General features: G+C 38.9%; 1 protein-coding gene across 2 annotated transcripts in view; it reads left to right on the top strand.

The window, feature by feature from the left end:
* LOC123516187 (pyrokinin-1 receptor-like) overlaps nt 1–7,500 on the top strand; it is a 225,224-nt gene that overhangs the window by 19,043 nt on the left and 198,681 nt on the right. For both annotated transcript variants that reach the window (XM_045275371.1, XM_045275370.1), the window contains exon 2: nt 491–689. The gene's annotated coding sequence lies outside the window, so the exon portion shown is untranslated. The remainder of the gene's footprint in view (nt 1–490; nt 690–7,500) is intronic.

The following is a 7,500-nucleotide window of genomic DNA, read 5'->3' as shown; positions in this document are numbered from 1 at the left end:
GAAGAAGAAGAAGAAGAAGAAGAAGAAGAAGAAGAAGAAGAAGAAGAAGAAGATGATGGAGAAGCAATAATAAAACGAGAGATAAACATGAAGTACTCGTGGAATGAATTATAGATTTATTGGCAGGCATGAAAACTCAAATAAACCAAGAGGAAAGTAAACCTCCTGCCATCCCCCTTGAAGAAGAAGAAGAAGAAGAAGAAGAAGAAGAAGAAGAAGAAGAAGAAGAAGAAGCTGGGATTTGAGTTTTGTGAGGAGAAATGAATGAAGGACATGAATAAAAGTATGTAGAGGGAAGAGGATGAGGATGATATTGTGGTGTACTTTCATTCGTAAGTCTATTAAAAAAAGGAATGTATGTTTCCTTTTTCGTTTTTCTGTTTATCAAATGTTGGTTTGGAGAGAGAGAGAGAGAGAGAGAGAGAGAGAGAGAGAGAGAGAGAGAGAGAGAGAGAGAGAGAGAGACTAACCCAATTTTTTTTCCTTTTAGGTGTTGAAACATCGCGGTGAAACTGGAAAAAAAACGTGACAAAAATGAAAAACAGTGAATTATAATTGTGCAAAAACCTTAAGAAAAGAAAAAAAAAAAAAAAACTGTGATCACATAGAAGACCAGAAAAAAAAAGAATAAAAACACTCGTCTCATCTCGTCGTCATCGCCTTCGTCAGGAGGACACCACGTCGAGTAGGTGAGTGTTCCTACATGAAGTTACTACATCTATATATTTCTCCTTCTTTTTCGTCATGTTCTAGTTTATTGATGTGTCCGTCTTTATCTCTGTGGGAGAGAGGCTGGATGGCTTTCAGGGGTGTGTGGGGAAGTGAAGGTCGAGGAGAGAGAGAGGGTGAGAGCGGAGGAAGGGAAGGGAAGGGAAGGGAAGGAGGAAAGGGTGAGTTGAGGCTCAGATTGTGGTGCGGTGGATGGCTAGGAAAAACGTTAAGAGTTTTGTCAAGATTCAGTAGCGAGAATTTTTTTTTTTTTTTTAGTTCGTTAGTAAGTGATGGTGATTACATGGGGAAATATTTTTTTTTTCTCTCTCTCTCTCTCTCTCTCTCTCTCTCTCTCTCTCTCTCTCTCTCTCTCTCTCTCTCTCTCTCTTTCAATGGCTCAAAATCTTATTTTCCCCACAGTAGAACTTCTAAACTTCTATAACTTTTCTAAATCATGTTTCGCTTCACATATCTACACATCCCTGTTTACTCTGATACTCATAAATATTCCATTCATGTAGGATTTGTACAGCTGTTTCTCATCTCTTCTCAAAGAAAACTCATCTCTACAGAATTATTGTCCATATTCTCAAGTGTTTTGAAAAGTTTCAGCAACTTACCACAACTATTTTTAACGGGCTGTGATTGAGTGATTAATGGGTTTCCGGGTGTTTTTGTGATGCTCAAGTTTTATAAAGACCTCTTGTTATTGATTGGAAAAAGAAACTATGCTAACCTTTTTTTATCATCTCTATGGCCTTTGAAAGTGATCCTAATGAAAGTTCAGTGTGTTTAAGAATATTAAGAATTATTGTAGATTTTATACTCGTGATGCTTAAGTTTCACAAGGGTCCTCATTATTGATTGGGAGAAGCAACAATGTTAACCTTTTCTGTACCATGTCTGTGGCCTTGAGAAGTATTCCCAGTGACTATCCAAAGTGTTTCAGAATAACGAGAATGTTTCAGATTATAAATATGTTTTCGTAGTACTGAATTTTTACAAACTTTCCTCATAATTACTTTGAAAAAATAGACCATGGTAACCTTATCTCCGTGGAGTTTGAGAACTATCCTGATAGGCGCCGCCGTGGTACAGTGGAACCATGCGTGCTTTGAGGTCCGAGGGGTCTCCAACCGCACGGGTTCGAATCCTGTCCACGGTCCGAGTGTAGGTTGGGCTTCCTCACTCGCGGTAACGGTTTCCTAGCGGGTGGGATTTGAGATAGGAGGTGCCACGAAAAGTATCTCCTTTAGCTCATAAATTCCCGTGAAAAGCTCACATAGTATTAAAAAAAAAGCCCAAAGCCTTTGAGAATAGTGAGGGTAATTGTGATTTTTAAAAGTTTCCGTAATTTGATGGTTTTGCAAGCATTACATATCACTTCTTGGAGATGAAAGACATGAAAATTTCTAAATGATATATGGCCCAAGATCCTGTAATTCTGATAAAAGTTCAAATTGTTTTTAAGAATTGTGGGAGTGATTGTAATCTTTTCTAGTGTTTTTGTAATGATATGAGTTTGACAAGGTTTCCTCATCGTTAGTTAAAAAGAACGAGCCCTATTAATCATCTTTGTGGCTTTTGAAGTTGGTTGTAATGAAAGTTCAAAGTATTTTTAAGAATAGTGGGTGTAATTTGGGTTTCAAAGTCTTTTCGGTAGTGTTGGTAGTTTTGTAAATGTTCCGCATTGTTACTTGCTGCTTCTCGTATCTGATCCATCATTTCTTTGAAGACGGTTTTAATGAAGGCCCAAAGTATTTAAGAATAGCGGGAGTAATTTTAGTGGTATATTTACAAGGATTTTGCGTCACTAGTAGAAAAAAAAGCTACGACAGCCTTATTAATCATCCCTGCTGCCTTTGAAGGTGGTTCCAATGAAAACCCAAAGATTTTAAACCTTTCCGTAGAAGGACGTCAGTTTCGTTTCATTATGGCTACCTTCAGAGAGTTTTAGTAAATTCAGGATGATATTCTCTGCAATGAAGGAGTTATAACTGTACGTGTTCTTTTATGTATCTACTGTATTCTGCATAAAAACTGGTGATATTCTGAAATTGGGAAATGTATATCATTGAGTTGAAACTACAAACCTATGTATTATATTACCATTATTTTGTCCTTGAAAGAGATACAATATCGAATTTCCTCTTCCTCGTCTTATGTAATCTCTCTCTCTCTCTCTCTCTCTCTCTCTCTCTCTCTCTCTCTCTCTCTCTCTCTCTCTCTCTCTCTCTCTCTCTCTCTCTGATCCTTCTCCAGTCTTCCTGTCACTCCAATCCCCTTGCTATCCAAATTCCGGCTTGGGTATTTCGTCTTCTGGTGAGGAACATTCAGTAATAATATTTTGTTGGTTACCCAGACGTGTAGGCATTGCTGGAATAAAGGCAGTCAATTCCCTTACAGGTTCTGGTCTTGCTGTGTTTCCCCGTATACCATTTCTCTGGGCTCATGTCTGTTTTAATCTTTCCTTTGTATTTTTTTTCTTATTATTGTATTTTTTTTATATTGTTATTTTTGCTAGTGTTTTTATGGATAGTTTTGTTGCTTAGAAGAGAAAAAAAACTGCATGATTTCTTATTCTTTCTGTCTCTGTTTCTGTGCTGCTTTGTTTGTGCGTGTGTATGTCTGTCTGTCTGTATGTTTCTCTGTTTCTGCCCGAATATCTCTCTCTCTCTCTCTCTCTCTCTCTCTCTCTCTCTCTCTCTCTCTCTCTCTCTCTCTCTCTCTCTCTCTCTCTCTCTCTCTCTCTCTTTTTTCAGAATGTCAAAGAAAACACAACCATACCGGTGAAAGGATTTAAGTGCTTTCCATTTTCTCTCCCACCTCCTTTACAAACACTGACAGTTTTCTTTTTTAACCCGGAAATCAAGGCAAAGCACCACTCTTGTTATGAATTCCTCACTCTCGCCGAGGAACAAAACGCATTTCACTCAAGCGAGGGGAGCAGTTTTAGTCAGGATCTATCAGAGATTCCCTCACTCTTCGTAATGTAGTGAATCATGACCCTCCTCCACCCTGCTCACACTGCCACTGTCTATTAAACTCCCTGCTTCCTGATTGCCATGACACGATAACGTAAGGTATAACAGCCCCTCCTTACACGAGTCTTTTACGTTGCCAATGCCTGTTAAGTTTCTTGTTTAGTGATCTGAAATGTTAGCGCTCTGCTTTTTCTCTCTCATGATTGTGTGTTCATTAGATCGTTCTGAGGTATAACAAGCGGCATTTCTCTCTCACTGTGTATTAAGTGCCCCTGTTTCTTGATTGTCCTGAAACATTAACGCACTCTCTCTCTCTCTCTCTCTCTCTCTCTCTCTCTCTCTCTCTCTCTCTCTCTCTCTCTCTCTCTCTCTCTCTCTCTCTCTCTCTCTCTCTCTCTCTCTCTCTCTCTCTCTCTCTCTCTCTCTCTCTCTCTCTCTCTCTCTCAGATGATTATTTGTTTATTGAATCTCTTGCATTTTTCCCTCTCAGTGTATCAAGTTCCCTGTATCATGATTGTCCTGAAACATTAACTCACTACTTTATCTCTCTCTCTCTCTCCCATGGTTGAGTGTCCTGCTTCTTGATTGTCCTGAAATATTAAAACACTACTTTTCTCTCTCTCTTTCTCATGATTGTATATTAATTGAGTCTTCTGCTTCTTGGTAGTCCTGAGGCATAACACGTTGCATTTCTCCCTCACTGTGTATTAAACTTTGTTTCTTATTTGTCCTGAAATATTAACCCACTACTTTATCCCTCTTTCTCATGATTGTATACGTTAAGTGTCCTGCTTCTTGCTCGTCCTGAGTCATAACACGGGGCATTTCTTCCTCACTATGTATTAAGTTTCCTGCTTATTGATTGTCCTGAAATATTAACCCACTACTTTCTCTCTCTCTCTTTCTCATGATTGTATATTAATTGAGTCTTCTGCTTCTTGCTCGTCCTGAGGCATAACACGGGCTACTTCTCCCTCACTGTGTATTAAGTTCCCTGCTTCATGATTGCCTTGGAACGTAAAGGGTACTCCTCTTCCCTCACACGATAACGATTTCCTTCCCATTAAGTCTCCTGGTTCTTGATTGGCTTGAGATGTTACTACAGATTACCTTGTTCATTTCCCTTGCATCAGTGTTTTATGTTGTCACTTTGTATTAAATTCCTTGTTTCTTGGTTGTCATGATGGATTAGTGCTGGATATTTTCTTTTCCTTCGCACGATTCACTGTCTGTTAACCCCTCAGTATCATGACGCGTTTCCATATTAATTTTGCTTGCTATTTGGCGATCTTTTACAGCTTCAGAACTTATGTGAGGATTAAAATAATGAAGAGTCTGGCCATTATTCTTCTGACCTCCATAGATCCTTCCTAATGTCAATAACATGGCCTAATCGTGCACATATCTCAGTGTGTCCCAGGGTTGAAGGGCTTAATTCTCTCACTCGCATGGTCGTCACTGTTAATACTGTGATCACTATAATGAATTGTTTAGATGGACATGAATAATGGAAATGAGGTTAATCTTTGCTAAGCTACAGAAATAAGTATGAAGGAGACTGCTCTAGAAAAAAAAAAGGTCTTGTAGATAATTGAGAAAAATCAGCAGTGAAAGGATGAAGTCTGAGAAATAATACAGTTAGTCACTTTCCTTCAATCTTTTTACGCTGTTCTCTGTTTCTTGACTCTGCCTGACACATTAACACAGCTTACTCCTCCCTTTTCATCTCCTTTTAAGTCTCACACGCTTCCCTGTTTAGAAGAGTTTCGTGGTGACTTTTTCCATCTATATCCAATATTATGCCTTGCCTAACGGAAACCCTTGCAATCAACTTAATGCGCTTGTGAGTTAATGTTTGCTAAAGGTCTGGATTTTCATAATTCTATTTTTTTTCTTCAGGATACAGAGATAACAGGATTATGAGTTTGTGTCTTCATATTCTATGGTGTGTTCATATGATTATTTAATTTATCTGTTTATTTTTACATGATTGCGCTCTCTCTCTCTCTCTCTCTCTCTCTCTCTCTCTCTCTCTCTCTCTCTCTCTCTCTCTCTCTCTCTCTCTCTCTCTGTCTGTCTGTCTGTCTGTCTGTCTGTCTGTCTGTCTGTCTGTCTTTGCGCGACATGAGCAACGGGACACCACCAAGTCGCCGGAGACAATACAGTATTTGTAGTGCGAGCAGGTGTGACGGCTAGGGACTTGACGCCAAACAGATGTGGCGTGCAGGTGTGGTGGGAGGGACGTGCTGCCAGGCAGGTGTGGGATGCGGGTGTGCTGAATGTGAAGCAACACATTCACACCATTAATAGTGAGTGGTTAGTGCAGGAAACTCATTGTCAGTTCTATGAAAAAAACGTTGGAAATTTAATTCATGTATTACAGCTTAATATATTTTGTATAAATGTGAATATTGAACCATTGCAGATTGGTGTTTTAATGAACGTGTCAGCTGGCTGCTGTTTTTGGTACGGGACTCTTTTTATTCCATGTTGTTTTATTTTTTTTTCCACCTCAACGAATATAATTCAAATAAGGGTTAAACTGGAAAATGTTTCACAATGAATATTGCATGGAAAGATATTGAACATAAACTGAAAAAAAGGACAGTGTAAGAGTAGGTGTATTTTATTCCAACTTTTTTTTTTTTCCAACATAACGAATATATTTTATAGGCAAATTAAAGCGAATAAATGTTTCACAATGAACAGTGTGTACACATAGATACTGAAACGAGGAGCAAAGAAAAAAGAACATGTAAGACGTGGAAAAAGTGTTAGCCATCGGGAATAACAACTGTCACTCACTTATCTCAGTGTCACAAGGGAATTTCTTTTCATTATGATTTCATTTAATGTGATAATTCAATCTTCATATTCTGCAATACTCATCTCCTTTCACAACAATTATACAAGACCACAGAAGTAGCTCGTCAGGTTCTGATGGGTGCATTTGTTATATAAAACGCATGTAAAATTGCAATCATGAAAATACTCTTGAAAACCTCTTTAACCTCTAATACAGTCTGTTGAAATGAGTTAAGAAAGGACATCAAAGATTAAGACCACGAGGCAATGAAGAGTGAACTGTTTGTAATATTTCCTGGAGTGAGACGTGAGAGCCGAAGAGAGTCTGGCACTGAAATGCTAAACTCTATCTAACCCACGTAATCAGGAATGTGCACCGGGACACAAAAATGTACAGTTCCCGTAGCAGTGGCGAGTACCTTTGCATATAGTCTATTTTGTATTGCAAGTAGTAGAATAAAAAATGCGACCTGTATGTATTCATTATTGGTGATGTAGCCTTTAGTCCCTGTGGCCGCGAGTAAAAAGAAGAATAAAAGATGAGAATTTCCATAGGTCTGGTAGGTTTGACGATGACTTGGCCAGTGTATAGGACCGAGTTGTGAAGATAATCATTATAAACCCAAAAATCAGACGTGTTTCCTGTATACCATTCAATTCCTGGCCCAGATTCGGTTCCCTCCATCACAAAATAAAAAAGCTGCAATGAAAGATGAAGCCGTGGTGCTGTCCAACTTTAAGCTGTAAGACGTGTGTTGTGCTTTTGCGTCACGCTTACTTGAATCCCCTGATGAAAAGTGCCAACCGGGTCAAGTCGTGAGTAAGAGTGATGAAGTGAGTGCGCTGGCCAGGACGAGGAATTATGTTTTTTCTCTTTTCTGATTGCCTGCCGTGATTTCCCTGTCTGAGATTGCCTGCTGTAAGAACTGAAGAATGAAATAGAAACAGCACGAAATGAATAAGCATACACGTGGGAGTCCCTGAATTATTATGCTCACAC

Source organism: Portunus trituberculatus, chromosome 40 (assembly GCF_017591435.1).
Source record: "Portunus trituberculatus isolate SZX2019 chromosome 40, ASM1759143v1, whole genome shotgun sequence".
In the NCBI taxonomy this organism is placed as follows: domain Eukaryota; kingdom Metazoa; phylum Arthropoda; class Malacostraca; order Decapoda; family Portunidae; genus Portunus; species Portunus trituberculatus.
This window is presented reverse-complemented; position numbering and strand designations above follow the sequence as displayed.